The sequence below is a fragment of the Pseudorca crassidens genome, chromosome 11, assembly GCF_039906515.1.
Source record: "Pseudorca crassidens isolate mPseCra1 chromosome 11, mPseCra1.hap1, whole genome shotgun sequence".
In the NCBI taxonomy this organism is placed as follows: Eukaryota; Metazoa; Chordata; class Mammalia; order Artiodactyla; family Delphinidae; genus Pseudorca; species Pseudorca crassidens.
This window is the reverse complement of record NC_090306.1, coordinates 79,291,368-79,307,387: the sequence shown is the minus strand read 5'-3', so window position 1 is coordinate 79,307,387 and position 16,020 is coordinate 79,291,368.

The following is a 16,020-nucleotide window of genomic DNA, read 5'->3' as shown; positions in this document are numbered from 1 at the left end:
CCAGGTGCTGGGGGCACAACGCTAAATAGAGTGGAATGTCTGCTCTCTAGGGGCGTACAGTCTCTCGGGGACTTGGGACAAACAACTCTTACGTTTTCAGGCAAGCGCCAAGATGGGAGCCAGGAGGCCTGTCTTAGTGTTAAGGAAGGTGGTAAGGAAGCTCAGGGGAGCCCCTCACCCCCTCCATCCTGTCCTGCCCACAGAGCCCGGGCCGCTTGGGTCCAGCCCCACTTGACAGTTCAGTCTTCATTCCTGGAGGGCCTACTGAGTGCCAGGCGCTGGCATCTAAAACCAGCCCCTGCCGTGCCAGGAACGTAGGCACCTGAGAGCAGACAGTCAATCACACAAGTACATGTAAAACTACAAATGTGACAAGGTCTCAGGTGGTAGAGGGTTTAATGGAGAGATTTGACCAGTTCTGCAAGTCAGAGAAGGCAGCAGGGCAGGAGCTGAGGTTGAAGGAGGAGCTAAGTAGACTGGGAGCCTGGTGCAGTTTTAAGGCTGGGAGAACTGGGACTTACGCAAAGTCCAGAGGGGGAGGGAGTGAGGAGAGTTTGTAGAAATGAAAGAAAAAGGCCAGTGTGCCTGCACCATGGGTGTGGGGAGGTGGGTTCCATCTCTGGCCCAGGGAACTGTGGGGGCTGACTGTTCAGAGCCTGGGGGCCCTTGGAGAGCTCAAAGTGGGCATTGGTCTTCTTTTTCTAGGCTCTGACCTCCTTTAGGTTAAGAACTGTTGTGTCTAACTCATCTTCTTGCATCAGGTGCAAGTTTGTACAATGACTTAATGTTGAATAAGTGATTTAAAAAATGAGATTTTTACCAAGGTACAATTGGAAACCTTATCAAGTCTGTGCAGAGACATTTTCTAAGCCTTAGCTTTCTTAAAGAAACCACTTGAAGTTTATTTCCAGAGTTGCAAACAGGGATAGAGCACAGCTAGCTAGGGACCCCAGTACAGCTAATATGCAAATACTATTTTTAGATAATTGGCTCAAATTGATAAAGTGATAGTCTCACTGTAGTCTTTTTAAGTGACAAGGAAGATTACGTTTCTCTTTGCTTAAAACTCGTCAAAGGTCTGGCTCCTAGTTGGCGTTCACTAAATGCTGATTGACTGAATGTTGGTTCACTCAAGTCCTTCCCATTTTAGTAATTACATGAGCCGAAGCACGAATTCAGAATTAACTGGGGAGGACTGAGGAGATGCCTGGAACCAACTCACCAAAGGCAGGAAAAGCAGCAGCACAAAACTAGTGAGCAGGAGAACAGGGCCACTTGCTTCCAGCTCCAGACCATAGGGCTTGGTTGAAAAGATCTTGAGTTCAGGTCTCACATATACTCAATTACTATATGTAGCTTTTCTCACCTCTCAAGTGGGTATAATATGATTTATACCACCTTGTACAAAGCTTAACTATGATATCACAGTGGCTCTGAAAATCCTTTAAAACTAGAAAGCATTTAAAGAAACATAAGATTAAGTTATTAATGAGGAAATTTTCATTGCAGATCTCTTTCTCCCTCCTTTTCTCAAGGAGTAGAGGAGTAATGGAGAGGGCCAGGTGCTTGGGGAGGGCTGCGGATTCTCACACTGTGAGGGAAGGTCTATTTAAAAGGAATTATGCAACAAATCATTTAAAATGAAGAATGTTTTGATACTATGAATAACTACCCCCTCCCCTTTTTGTTAAGTGATTAACTTACTATATTATTGCAATTATTTGAGAGGGACCTAACAGAAAAGGAAACTTGTGTGACTGAAATGAGAGAATAGTGAAAGGCTGAATTTACAAATGTTAGGTCTTCATTTTCCTGTGTCAGTTCCTCATTATTAGGGTGCACACCCCAGCCTGAAGCTCCCTGCTTAGTGTTGTCTAATGTGTATTATGCATGATCTGAAATGCACTGTTCAAAGCTTAGATCATATCTAGTCAGATCACAGTGGAGATGGAAGCAAGGTTGTTTTTCCTCCTCAGGGCCAGTAAGGACTGGGTTGCACCGGCAGGTTCCCTTGGGGATCAGAGTCCAATTTCAGGTTAATTTCTGTTTAGTTCACTTACCACAGTATTGTCTTACCTAGAACTTACTATACACAGAGCCATTTCTTGTACTATTTTCAAATGTTTAGAACACCAGAGAGGGAAACCGTTTAACACTGCCTGTGTAGGATAGTTCTTTTACCTGGGTTCTTTTAACAATGTATTGTTAATAGTAGTCGAGTGTCTTCGGGCGGTGTGACAGGGATGTGTGCAGCGAGCTTGCTGCCTTCTCTGGTAACTGACTCACACTGTTACCATGAAGTAAGCTCCTCTCCTGATAAAACCAGTTGTGACAAAAGATCCCTTCCTGTGTCTTTCTCATCATAATAATAACCAGCCTTTACAGAGTGTTAGCCAGTGCTGGGTGCTTCTCATGATCTCATGGGTGATCCCAGCAGCAGCTCTATGAAGCAGTTTCTATTTATTGTCCTCATTTTACAGGCAAAGAAACAGAGGACAGCATTCTCTCTTTGCAGCCCACATTCTTAACTCCTGCACTGTATTACTGTGTGCTTATCCTGCTTCTTCTATTACGTGGTAATTACTATTTTGTGTGTGTTGTATTCTGGGGTTTCTTTCCATTTTAAAATGAAAAAGGGGCTTTGTTTAAGGTAGAATCTGTAAGAGACAGTCTTAACAATGAGACATGAAAGTGGAACTCTTGATTAATTTTATATCACCTCAAGTGATTTTTTTTTCTTTTACCAAAGGCACAGACTAGAATGGAGTGAGCAAAGTTTGAAAATTCAAAAACTTTAAATTAGATTCAAGCTTTAGGATTAAAAATCCTAAGAAGGGTTCATCAATCCAACCAGCGTTGGGAAACTTTAAAAGCAGACTATTTGGTTTGGCCATTTATAATCTTCTCTTTCACTGAAATAGAGAAATGGTTTCCAGATTTACAATCCATTTTCTATTTCCTCAATTTCTGTTTACTGTAGGGCACTTTGTTTCACTAGCATCATGTTTGTATTCAGTTCTCTGTGGCTAATAAAAATGTTTACCGGGAAGCACACTTCCTCCTTTCGTTCCTTATCATTCAGAGAAAGGTATATGCCAAGTGCTTATCTCCTCAGTAAAGGCAATGACTTGACATTTTCACCGACTCCTCCAGGACAGCATTTTGAACTTCTGCTTCATTCGAAGAAGGTTGTTTTTTGCTACATAAACAAAAACAAATTCTGCATTTTTATTTGGGGATAAAGGCTAAAAAAAGAATGTTTGCTCATAAGAGAATGCATGTTAATCAGTTGCAATGTATAGACCTTGTTTTGCTCTAGATTCAAACAAACAACAAAAGACATTTGGAAGACAATTAGGGAATATGAACACCGAATATTTTATATTAAGCAACTATTGTTACTTTTGGGGGCTGTGATCATGTTTAAAAAGGAGAGTCTTTACCTCTTCAATCAACAGTGACAGTAGAACAAACAACGCAGAAAACATCATGGAGGAATGGAAACAACAACAATATATAAATGATAACAGTGATAGCTAGCATCTATCGAGTGCTTCCTGGGTAATAGTCTGCTCTACATACTTTTCACGTACTCATTTATTCTCCATCATCATTCCCATCTTACAGATGAGAATATTGAAGCACAGATGAGTTAAGTAATTTATCCAGTTCACAAAATTAGAAGGTGGCAGTGGAGATAAGAGTTGAACTCAGGATTCCAGAACTATAATTATCATTATAGTGACAAACATTGATGGCAGAGCTAATAACCAGAAGACACAATAGCAATCTCTGATGGACACCTAACCTTCAGCTAGAGACCATGTTTTGTTTAGGTAAAGATAACTGGGAGCTCAAAAGTTTGCAGGCCTGGGACAAGTCCTAGGCAACCTGGAAGTTTCTTATACGCCTGAAGATTGAACTAAGTCTTTGAATGCACAACAGGTTCTTATATAAAAGTGAAGGAGAATTTGAAGGAAGGATGTTGTGAAAGTCTAACAAATATGAATTTAAAAAGACTGGAAATTAGTACACTAAAATATTGACAATTGGGTATCTTTAGTGCTGGGATTGTGAGTGACTTGAAAATTCTTATTTATGCTTTTCCTCACTTTCCCACATTTCTACAATGTACATATATTACTTTGGTGATTTTTTTAGGAGGAAAATCTTGGGAGTGATAAAGACAAGCACTAGCTTTTCTCAGACTCCAGCAAAGGTTAATTGCATCTGTTTGTAATGACTAAAACAGATGCAGTTTTTTTTTTTTTTTATACTATAGGTTAACCTACCAGTAGATGTCCCTCAAAAGGAGCCTCTAAAGGATCATGAATCTCTTGAAATTATACGCAGATCTGTGTGTGTTTGTGTACATATATATCTTTTTTATAGGGGATGAGTTCACAGCTTTCATACATTTTTCAGGGAACCCCTCAATAGGATTAAGAACCACTACCTGAAATGGACCCACCTAAAAATCCCGGACAAGAGCAACAGAAGTCTGAATCTTTTGTTAGGAAGCTAGAGTCAAAGTTGGAATCAGGTGACACTGTCAATAACCCAGATGTGGGGTTCAGTAATAAGAGATTACAGTCATGGGTTGGTCATAAGCTTGTAAATCAGAATCCAGATGTAGGGACGGAAATTGTCTAGAACCAGGAAAGAGGAACAGATAGAACACAACGAAGGCAGTTTTAGTAAATACCTGTCACGTGAAAAGGAATTAATTTTAGATTTGGGTAAGACAAGAAGTTTCCCAGTAACAGTTATATATCAGTATGAGTTAATGCGTCTGAGCTCCCAGATAACTATGTGATTACTCCAACTCTCCTTCCTAAGGGGTCTCTCCATACCCTATGGACAACTTACAAAAGATTCAAGGATGATGGACTCCCTGCTTTCTGTTACTTTCTTACTACCGCCATTACATTTACAAATTGAGGCTTTGAAATCTTCAGGGAGTGACCACAGAAAAGTGATTATTTATCATCATCATCATCATCATTGTCATCGTCGTCATCATCATCATCTTGAAACCGTATACAAATGCAGATTATTGTAGAGTCAAGATGTTCCACAAAATAATAATAACATTTGGTTTTATAGTTCAGAGAATGAGAATAATTTATTTCAAAGACTGGATGGTTAGTAGGACTGGTTCTCATGGAACACTGGATGAATTTATTTCTTTAAATTCAATACAGACATTGTGGCAGGCACCGTGGAGGATACAAAAGATATAGAAGCCAGAGTTCTTAACCTGAAGATGAAGTCATGCACCTCAGATTGGGACTTGAACCCATGCGGCTGGGACTCAAACCCGGCCAAAACCCACAGTCTTCCAACTGAGATCACACACCTGGTTTTAGGACTTAATGAAACTCAGGTTCTTGATGTCTCATTGCAGAAAGAATTCAGTGAGAGACAAAGTGATAGGTAAGAAGTGGATTTATTTAGAGAGAAACACACTCCACAGACAGAGTGTGAGCCATCTCAGAAGGTGAGAAAGGCACCAGGGTATGGGGTTGTCAGTTTTTATAGGGGTGGGTAATTTCATAGGCTAATGAGTTGGAGGAGTATTCTAGCTATTTCAGGAAGGGGAGGGATTTCCAGGAATTGGGCCACTGCCCACTTTTTGACCTTTATGGTCGGCCTTGGAACTGTCATGGTGCCTGTGGGTATGTCATTTAGCCTGCTAATGTGTTACAGTGAGTGTATAATGAGGCTCAAGGTCTAGTGGAAGTTGACTTGTCTGCCATCTTGGACCCATTTGGTTCTAATCAGTTTATGTCATGTCCTCAGGCTATGTCATTTTTTCAAAGGTTGTGCCTGCCCCCTTCCCTCCAGTTTCAAAGATACTTGCAGTCTTTCCAGGAAACATGAAACAGTACAAAGTAGTATAGCAGTATAGAGTAGAGCATTTAATTCAGCGTGGTCAAGTGCCAAATTATAACCACATTCAGAGGCTAGTTGAAGGCTCTTGGAAACTGCTCTTCAACAATAACACACATGTGCATACACACATGCAGGCGCACACAGACTCTCCCCATCGCTAATGAAAGTAGCTTTCATTATCACTTTTCCTTTCATCTTTGAAAAGAAAATTAGTAATACATTAAAGTGTTGTGTATAGAAGATGTCTTCTATTTCAGGTTTATGTTCTCCAAGAGTCCTCTGTATTCCAGTTTTCTATAAAAGTCACATTAGTTTAAAAGGCAAACATCCATACGCAGATGCATTTTCTATTGATGAATTTTTCAGACTGAACCTTTATGTATCTAGTCATCAAAAAAAAAGTATTGTTCTACCTTATTTGACAGAGTTTGGAAATGTTAGGATAAATATTCACTTATTTAAGTCACACACAGTGTAGTTTTTTTCTATATTTAAGAGACACACTTGCATTTCCTAGTTTTGTTTGCCATTTAAATGTCAACCATAGTTTTTCAAATATGATACTATATGTGAAGATTCATTTTTCTCCCTTTTAACTTTTTGGAAAAATTAATGATAAAGTTATCTTTGATTCCTACTTATATGTAGGTTAATTAGATGAGAAAAATTTTAAATTCACATCTGAAGAAACTTAGGGATGTTTTTTAAGACAGAATACATCAGTATGTGCTTGAGGAAAATACTCAGGGTTTATATGTTAGGTTTGAAACTGAAGTACAAAACCATTTTGAGATATCTGATCACAGAAGCGCAAGCCATGTCTCCATAGGCTTTCTAACAATACCATTTGCCAAAGCCACTGTGATAGTCTGTAAGAAAAGGCACACTGGGCCTAAAGACAAGACATCTGGGTTCTGGTGGCAGTGCCTTTAGTTTCTTCATCTGTTTTTTTCTTTCTGAAATGGAGGTATTAATACCTGCCTACCCATCTCTCAGGGTTTTGTGAAGACGAACTGTGATAATAATTGCAAACACTTTTGGCAAAACAGAATGAACTCAAAATTTTAAGGTAACTTTATAAGAAAAAAAACTTGATTTAAGTGAAAATCAAATGAAAGTATAATGAAAATAGCATTTTGTTTTCCCCAGACTGCCACAAAAATCCAGGGAAATTAGGTTTTAGGGAGACCCTAAATTCTATATCACTTTCAAAGCATTCCTTCCCACAGTGTGATTCCAGCCATGTGGATTCTGTGCAATAACATCTGCCCCCTACTTTGTTGCTGGTAAAGTTTAAAGAGCATAGGAAAAGGTGAATGATGTGGTGAAAAGACAGTTAGTGTAGAAAGGAGATTGCTGTCAACAAATGGCTGTTAAAGTTCTTTGTTTAAGAAAGTGTTCCACCTAAGGACTTGTGGCAAAGCTTATCAGACAGTCTAGTCACCGTCAAAGGCAGCAATGGGAGAAAAACTCTGCGAGGTCACATGAGAGCCTGAGTTTTCTTTTTCCCAACTGCATGTCTTTACACCACCTCTCATTTATTTGTACTCCTTGTTCAACATTCCTCTCTTCCCCCAAAGCCTTCCTAGAACTGGTCCCACCTTCAAGTCAACAGAGGCTTAAATACATTTTTCTTGAGGAAATTTCAGAGTATTTCCTGCTTTTGTCCATAATTCATGATATTGTACCTGTTTTTCTTGGCTAAAGGAAGCCAATGGCTACAGTACTTTCTAAACTTTTCTCCTACTGCTGCCTACACCGTCTTGGAGGAGTTCACGTTTACTCATTGCTGGTATTGAGAGCTTTTAAAAGGGTTAAATCCATATTATTATTCCAAAATATTTGAAAAAAAACAAAATGTCTAGTAGTAGAGAAATGGTTATACAAATTACAATTTCCACTTCAAAGTTTATTATATAACTATAAAAAACTGTTTAAGTAGTTTCTAAACACAAGGCAAGAACTTGTTACAAAGTTCAAGTGTAAAAAGTACATACAATATAGTCATATATAGATCCTTGAGTATAGGTGGAGGTTTTTTCTTTATGCTTTTCTGTATTTTCCCAGTTTTCTATCATGAGCATGTTCGTTTTTATGTTAGAATAGAGTGTCTCTGTATTTCTTCCCCCAGCCAAATCTTAATTGCTTTCACATTGGTTAATAAGAATAAAAGCATGTGTAATCCCAACAATAATGATTTTAAAAAGTTCTGGAAGGAACTGGTGTACAACGAATGAGTTCACTCCAGACCATTCACCTTTAAGTCAGAGCTAGAGCTCAGCCTGTTACGTGCAAAGTAGGAAGTGGTGAGGTTACTGTAGCTTTGTGGTTGACTTCATTTAACCTTAGCAACTGCAGGCATAGATACCTCGAAAGCCCCCCCCATTACTGCCCTCCCCTTCATCCTTCACTATCTCTTCCCTTTCCAACTTCCCATTTTATTTCAATGCCTCTCCGATGACTTAAATCAATGGACAGGAAGGGAGGAAAAAAATGAAGCAGGTCAAACTTAAAGGTATTGGAAAGATTCTTTTTTCCATACTTCTATCTCTGCAGGTAGGAGAGATCCCTTTGGACAAGTTCTGAGAAATAGAACTATTTCATGTGACTGAGCACTCAACTACTTTAGCCAATGGAGCTTGTGACCCAGTTGTGGGAGTGGAGTCAAGTTCCCTTTTATTTCTTAGAGCGACTTTTTAAAAGGTACTGGAGCATGTAACGTTTCTTTCTTCCTTTCTCTCTTTTGAAGACTAAAAATTCGTGATAATTAATATTACCCAGCTAACATTTTGTGAAATTGATCAAGGCCTAAAGCAGCTTTTCTGGCATAAGATTGTTGCAATATCATATTCACTAAAGGTTTCGTGGGCAGAGACTGTCTAAAGACAGAGTAGTGCATATTTGGAGACCCCCTAAAATCTCCATTAGCTCTCTAAGGACACCCAAAATTAACACCAAAAAAAAAAAATGTGTTCTGTGATATTCAAACAATATTTTCTCAATCTTTAAAATGTTGAGGAGGAGGACTTCCCTGGTGACACAGTGGTTAAGAATCCACCTGCCAATGCAGGGGACATGGGTTCGAGCCCTGGTCCGGGAAGATCCCACATGCCACGGAGCAACTAAGCCCATGCGCCACAACTACTGAGCCTGCGCTCTAGAGCCCGTGAGCTACAACTACTGAGCCCATGTGCCACAACTACTGAAGCTCGGACGCCTAGAGCCTGTGCTCTGCAACAAGAGCCACCTCAATGAGAAGCCCGCGCACCCAACGAAGAGTAGCCCCCACTCACCGCAACTAGAGAAGGCCCGCAGGGCAGCAACGAGGACCCAACGCAGCCAAAAGTAAATAAATTAATTAATAAATTTAAAAAAATTGTTGAGGAGGAAAATTGTCTCTAGGAAAATTTTGCCTTTGCTGTTTATTTTGTAGCATATAATTTGTGCAATTTTAGACAAGTCCCCTAAGTACTGTCTAGTAGGGAAGAAAAATAAATGGTTGCAGGTTGAGAAAGAAGAACAATAACGGATGTAGAACAATAACGGATGTAGAACAATAACGGATGTATGTCCAGAGTACTACTCTCCCTGGGTCTCCAGGAAGGCTGGCAGCAGAGGTCTTAAAATGAGAGTGTCCAGGCAAGATAGGGAAAGAAGACGGGCCCTGGCTAAGGGAAGGTCATGTTTAAAAACACTGCTGTGTGAAAGAGAATCTTCAGGAAAACGAAAGCAGCTTGCTGAGAATAGCTGAAGACAAGGCCAAAGAAGCAGACACTAGCTACCTCACAGACTTAAATGCAGGCTAGTGAGTTTGGACTCTGTTGTGTAGACAGGAGTATCAAAATGACTTCAGAAAGAGTTTTACTGAGCCGGTGCAGCTGTTGTAAAATAGTTTTAGGTTTGAACGCCTTTAGGTGGGACAGGTCTTTTCCAGGTCTTTAGTGCCTCTTACTTGGCTATATCAAATCACATGACTTCACATATTTAAATACCGAGCAGTGAAGGTATTTAAATACCTGGTAGTGAAGGCATTGTCTCAAGAAACCTCTGGGTAGACAATGGAGAGAAAAGGAAGGACTGGAATAGGGCAATGGCATGATGCCATTTGTAATTTGGGAAGGTCAGCCATGCAGTAAAGTAGAGAACAAGTTTTGTGACAGTTGGTGGCACAAACTGCAGGGAAAAGGCTGGTCAGAAAGATCATTTAGAAGATAGAATCTATAGGACTTGGTAACGGATCATGTGTGGAAGATGGAGGAGGAGGTATAAAATGGCTTCTTGGTTCTTGCTCTGGTAAAGGGGTAGATTGGGGTGTCATTTACTGAGATGGGGACTTTGCAAAAGAAGTAGCAGGGTAGAGGCAGTGCAGGGATGTTCAATTTAAGTCTGAGGTCCCGTGGGACATCTTTGGCAAGCTGTCCAGTAGGCTAATTAGATGGATCCTGTGGGCATCCTTGTCCAGATCCAAGCCAGGTTGTTGAGTGCAAACTTCTCTTAGTACTGTTTGTTCACCAGCTTCCTTGGCTGTATCCCAAGGAAAGGCTGGATTTCTGTTTTCACTTGTTACCACCTACCTCAGTTCTCAATTTGTATCCATCATTCAGGGTTGTTTTTTTTTTTTTTTTTTTCCAGTACGCGGGCCTCTCACTGTTGTGGCCCCTCCCATTGTGGAGCACAGGCTCCGGACGCGCAGGCTCAGCGGCCATGGCTCATGGGCCCAGCCGCTCCGCGGCATGTGGGATCTTCCCGGACCGGGGCACGAACCCGTGTCCCCTGTATCGGCAGGCAGACTCTCAACCACTGCGCTACCAGGGAAGCCGCATGCAGGGGTTTTACGGAGGAGGAATGTAATTTTGTTTCATCTTCTTCGCCCATCAACTAACTGCCCCAAGGTTGTTTGTGCTATCATTGTTAGGAGGTAATTGTGCCTGCATGGTTAACCACCCAGCAGCCCATGCTGAGATTCCTGGGCTGCATGTGAACATGAGCTTCTACCATCCAGAGGTGGCAGACACCCAGCCTTGGCCATGAGCACACCTGGCACAGAAGGCTTCCCTGTCCCATAATGATGGGTTAATTTATCTGTAATAGGCTTACTGGAGGGGGTGGGGCTCAGGCCGAGCTGCTTATGGGGTTGGAACTAATGGCATAACTATTCTTAGAAGCTTGGCAGGACACATGCCATAAAACATTTGCTTTCCCTTCTGTGATTTGAAGCTTCCTCCTCTGGACCTAAGAGGGGTTTGGGTTCTATAAATAAGATCTGCTTGGGACTTCCCTGGCGGTCCAGTGGTTAAGACTCCACAGTTCCGCTGCAGGGGGCAATGGGGAAAATAAGATCCCACGTGCCTTGTGGCTTGGCCAAAAAAAAAAAAAAAGATCTACTTAAATCATGCCTCAAAATGACCAAATTCTTGGTGTGACTTTGGCATATGAAGCTATCTGAAAGATGAAACAAGTGACCAGCGAGTGCAAACCATGAAGGACCTCCACCAGGGAGGGATACTCAATGGCATCCCTCCATGGAAACGTAGGGCTCTGTGAACCTCAAGGTGGCTCCTTGATGCTTTGGGTAATCCACATACTACCCTTTGAGGTAGTGGGAAGGAAAATCTAGGTTAAGGGCAAGAGAGGGTCATTGTAGCACATTTGAATATGTTTGTATATTTGGGTTTATTTTAACTATTAAAATGCTGGTTGACAAGTTGAAAAAAAAGAAAAAGTTAAACAAACATAATTCCACCACCCAAAAATCCTCTCCAAATCCTTTTCTGCATGTACATATATAAACATTGTTTTCATTATAAAATTGAGATCATGTACATTTAGAGATTTTGTTCCTTATTTAAATAGCGGTATACTTTACATAAAGTGGATTATAGAGATGTTAAGTGTATATTTTGATGAGTTTTGACGAATGTGTACTCACCCTGTTCCTCCTCCTCCCCCTCCATCCATATTCCAAGGTTAGAACATTTCCATCAATCCAGAAAGTTCCTTTACCTCTTTTCAAATCAGTCTGCTCTCTTCATCTGCTCTCCACCCTCCCAGGCAAACACTCTTCTGATATCTATTGCTACAGATTGGTTTTGCCTGTTCTTAAAGTTCATATGAGTGGAAGCATACAGTTACATAGAGTTTTGTATTGTTTAAAGAAGAAAAAACTAGTAACATTTGTGATCCATTTCCATTTCAATATTTATCCACAACATCACTTTTAATGGAAAAATAATACTGCTTTTTTACAAATGTACTGCACCATATTTAGTTAAGCAGTTCCTATTGATGGATATTTTGATTTCTTTAATTCTCTCTCTTCCTCTCTCCCTCCTTTCCTTCTTTCATTCCTTCCTTGCTATAATGAACATCCCATATATCGATATCATTATAGGCAAGACTTTGCACGCAAGGCAACATGAATTTACATTCCTAGAAGTGGCATTGCTGTGTAAAGTGCATATTTTTAAAACAGCACACTGTAGGGACTTCCCTGGCGGTGCAGTTGTTAAGACTCTTGTGCTTCCACTGCAGGGAGCCGGGGTTTGATCCCTGGTTGGTGAACTAAGATCCCACATGACACGTGGCAGGGCCAAAATGTAAACAAACAAACAAAAAAGCCACACTGTAAGGAATATTGCCAAATGGCCTCCAGAAAGACTGCCTTAGTTTATTTCCTAGTATTGTTAAAACTTGTTAAGCTTGTTTTCTCACACCCCCACCAACTTAAGAATTGGGGGGGGGAAAGTCTTTTATCTTAGTCAATTTCATAGTATAAACATGATATCTCATTTTAGTCTGTTTTTTTAAATTATTAATGAGGTTGAAGACTTCTTCTGAGGATTTCATTTTGTCATTTTACAGTGAAAGTAAATGGTCTTTTCTTAAAAAAATATATTTTCCAAATGACCAGTAAACTGGTTATGGAAAAAAAATTATCCTAGTAAAGATGGGAGGATAAAAAATAAATCAATAAAAAAAGCCACCAGCCAAACTTTCTGTCTCTGTTACTTTTAGCCAATGGCCTTATTCTATAATGATTGACACTGGCCTTATTCTGTACTTGCTTTTTGAGTAAGGCTTTTATTTTCAATTACTCTTAGAAAGGTTTTGCTTCTGCTTGAGGAAAAAAATTCAATTTTGGATAACCAGGTTTTTCAATAAAAATTAATCCAATAAGGGTACTATAAACCAGGACATACCTTTGATATTTTCAGAATGATTAAGAGAGAGCCAAATAGCCAGCATCCAGGAAGCCGCTTGAGTTTCGCCACGTTGTCCAGCAACAAAGTTAGTTAATGAGGTTTGAAAACACTCCAACCTTTTGTGTCAAATCCCAGGGTAGGCTGATACTATCCTGTTAGTACACTGTCATTTTATTTCAAACTGTAATTATCATCACTATCAACAAATATAAACAAAGAGACCTACCTTGCCTAACATTTTAATGAGAACCATTGGTATTTTCGTTATAGCTCAATTAAACTTGGGATAGCTCAGATCGTTATTTGTAGAATTGAGGGTTGCTTGAATTTACCTCAAAGGTCACTTTGAGACCTAAACTCTTAAAACATAGAAATTTATTACTTTCATAGTAATGTTAGTAATATTTCTATGACAATAGAGATTAGTAAATAGCACTTTGATAAGTTCTTGTTTGTGGAATGTCCACGGAGCCATTTAGAGATTCATTAAGCATGTAGGCAGTAGGAGAGAGTGGAGGTTCTGGAGTTGTAGGCAGTTCTGGGTCTGAAACCCAGCTCTACCGCTTACTATCTGTGTGGCCTTCAGCTAGTTACTTAACCTCTCAGTTTCTACATTTGCTCATTTGTTAAGTGGGGATAGTAATACTGTCTGTCTCATGGGATGTTGTGAAAGATAAATATTAAGCACTTAAATCATTGCCTGACACATAGGAAATACACAGGATATGGTAACTGCTATTATTTATCATCATCATCAACAACACAATCAGGAATGTATAGAATCAAACAGAAGAAACCATCGCTTTATCATTCATCATTCTGTTCTAATTTATATTTGAAACTTTTAGACTGGTTATTCATATTATCAGATACACAGTAAATCTGATTCCCTCATCCTATCTGGAAGGATATATTAATAGAAATCTTTCTCTATCCCTTGCAGGTCCTTCTTTCTAACTAATCTGCCCTCTTGAATTGGTGGTGTCTAAGGCCATTCATGTTGTGATGGTCCAGCTGGTCTGGAAGGAAGCCTAGAGCCCCTTGTGACCTGAATGCACCCACTTCCCAGACCACTCCCCTTCTGAGTCCTTGCCACAATGACGATGGAGAGACCACCCAACAGATCTCCAGGTGCAATTGCTCTCTGCTTCATATTCCTAGAGAGATTGGTGTGAACCACTTGTATGTGGCCCTGAAGCTTCCCTTCAATGTCTTTCTACTAATCCCTCTCTGATTTTATGTGACTTGACCTGAAGTGTTCCCTGTTGTTTTTAGGACCCTGTTGACTGTCATCTCTAGCCCTCCCTTCACTCTTTCACCAGCAATAGCATCTGTGTCTTATAGTTATAGTTATCCAGGATCTTGTTGACTGTCATCTCTAGCCCTCCCTTCACTCTTTCACCAGTAATAGCATCCGTGTCTTATAGTTAATTATATATGGGTCTGTCTCCCTTGATGGCCTAGATAAGAAGTTCAGTAATTGTGTACCTAACAGATGAATTAATGCATGAAAAAAATAATTTCCATCCTTAATAGGGATGTTCAGAACTAGCCCAAGACAAAGTTTTCAGAGATCTCACAAATACTTCCTTCCACTGCTTCAAACTTTGGAACTTGTCCTACTTCCCCTACCAGGAGGGTTTCCTCATGCTTACCTTTCTCTGTCATGTACTCGGCCTGAAGCTCTGTATGTGTCACCTTCATTACAACCCTGGAGAGTGGTCCTATTTTCTTCATTTTACAGATGAGGACACGTGAAGCTCACAGAGATAGAAAGCAACTAGCCCAAGACTCAACATTAGCAAATGGATTGGATTCCAGGTTTGTGGACCCCAGAACCCATTGCACTTTCCACCATACTACATTGTCTCCAGAAGGAGGACTGGTAGGTGGTGAGGTCTGCTGTCTGACTGTCCCACTGTCTTAGGTGTATATAGATGGAACTCGAAAGCTTTCACAAATATGTAGTACTGTTTTGAGGTGTGGGAGAAGGTGGATGGTAGAGTCTGTTTTCCATGTGGCAGAAGAGTTTAAAATGTCACCACAAGCTTGTCATTGATATTTAAGTTCTTTTTGGCTCAAGGGATTGTTTATTATTTATACTTACATAAATATATAGTTATATAAATTCTATACATATAGAATATATAGTTACTTGTATATATAGTTATATTTATATATATAGAGAGTTATATAGAGTTATCTAACTCCTGGACATGTGTTGTCCAGAAATGTGTTAAATTAGTTCATTTTTTTTTCATCTTCTGGAGCAAAAGATGAAAAATATCTCCTTAAATATAAGGAGATATTGTTATTTAAAGGAATCCAAAGAAGAATTTTAGTATTTTAATTTACTAGAGGATTAATCTGGTAGATGTACGCTTTGATATTTTTATCAGGGCTGCATTTGTACATGAGAGTAGCTTCTTTTTTTTTTTCTTCTAAAGCAATACATTAATATTAAGTTAAAGCAATAAGATTTCATAATTTTCATTTTTGCTGTTTTAGAATGGTCATAGTGGGCTCGATGAAATATTTCTAGCAAGATGTAAATACCATATTGAATCTTTCTTAGTAATGTCAAAGATTTTAAAAGTATTTTTTTGACAGAAATATCAAGATAAGAGCAAGATTACTATTGTTTGCGTTTATGGGGAGAAATAGTTTCTTGTTATAAAGGAGTTAATGACTGGGTTTAGTGGTGTGAGGCTCTAAGGAAAGCATTATTTAAATCAAGAATAGCCAGACAGGAGATAAATGCACATCATTAGATGCAATTGCTACATAAGTGGTCTTTTTGTTTTAGAGAGTGCAGTTTACGGTAATTAAAAAAAAAAGTCCCCAAAATGCCATTTTCATTGTTTATTCCATTTGTTTGCTTTCTGTGTAATTGAATCTCACACAAAGGAGAGAATGAAAACTA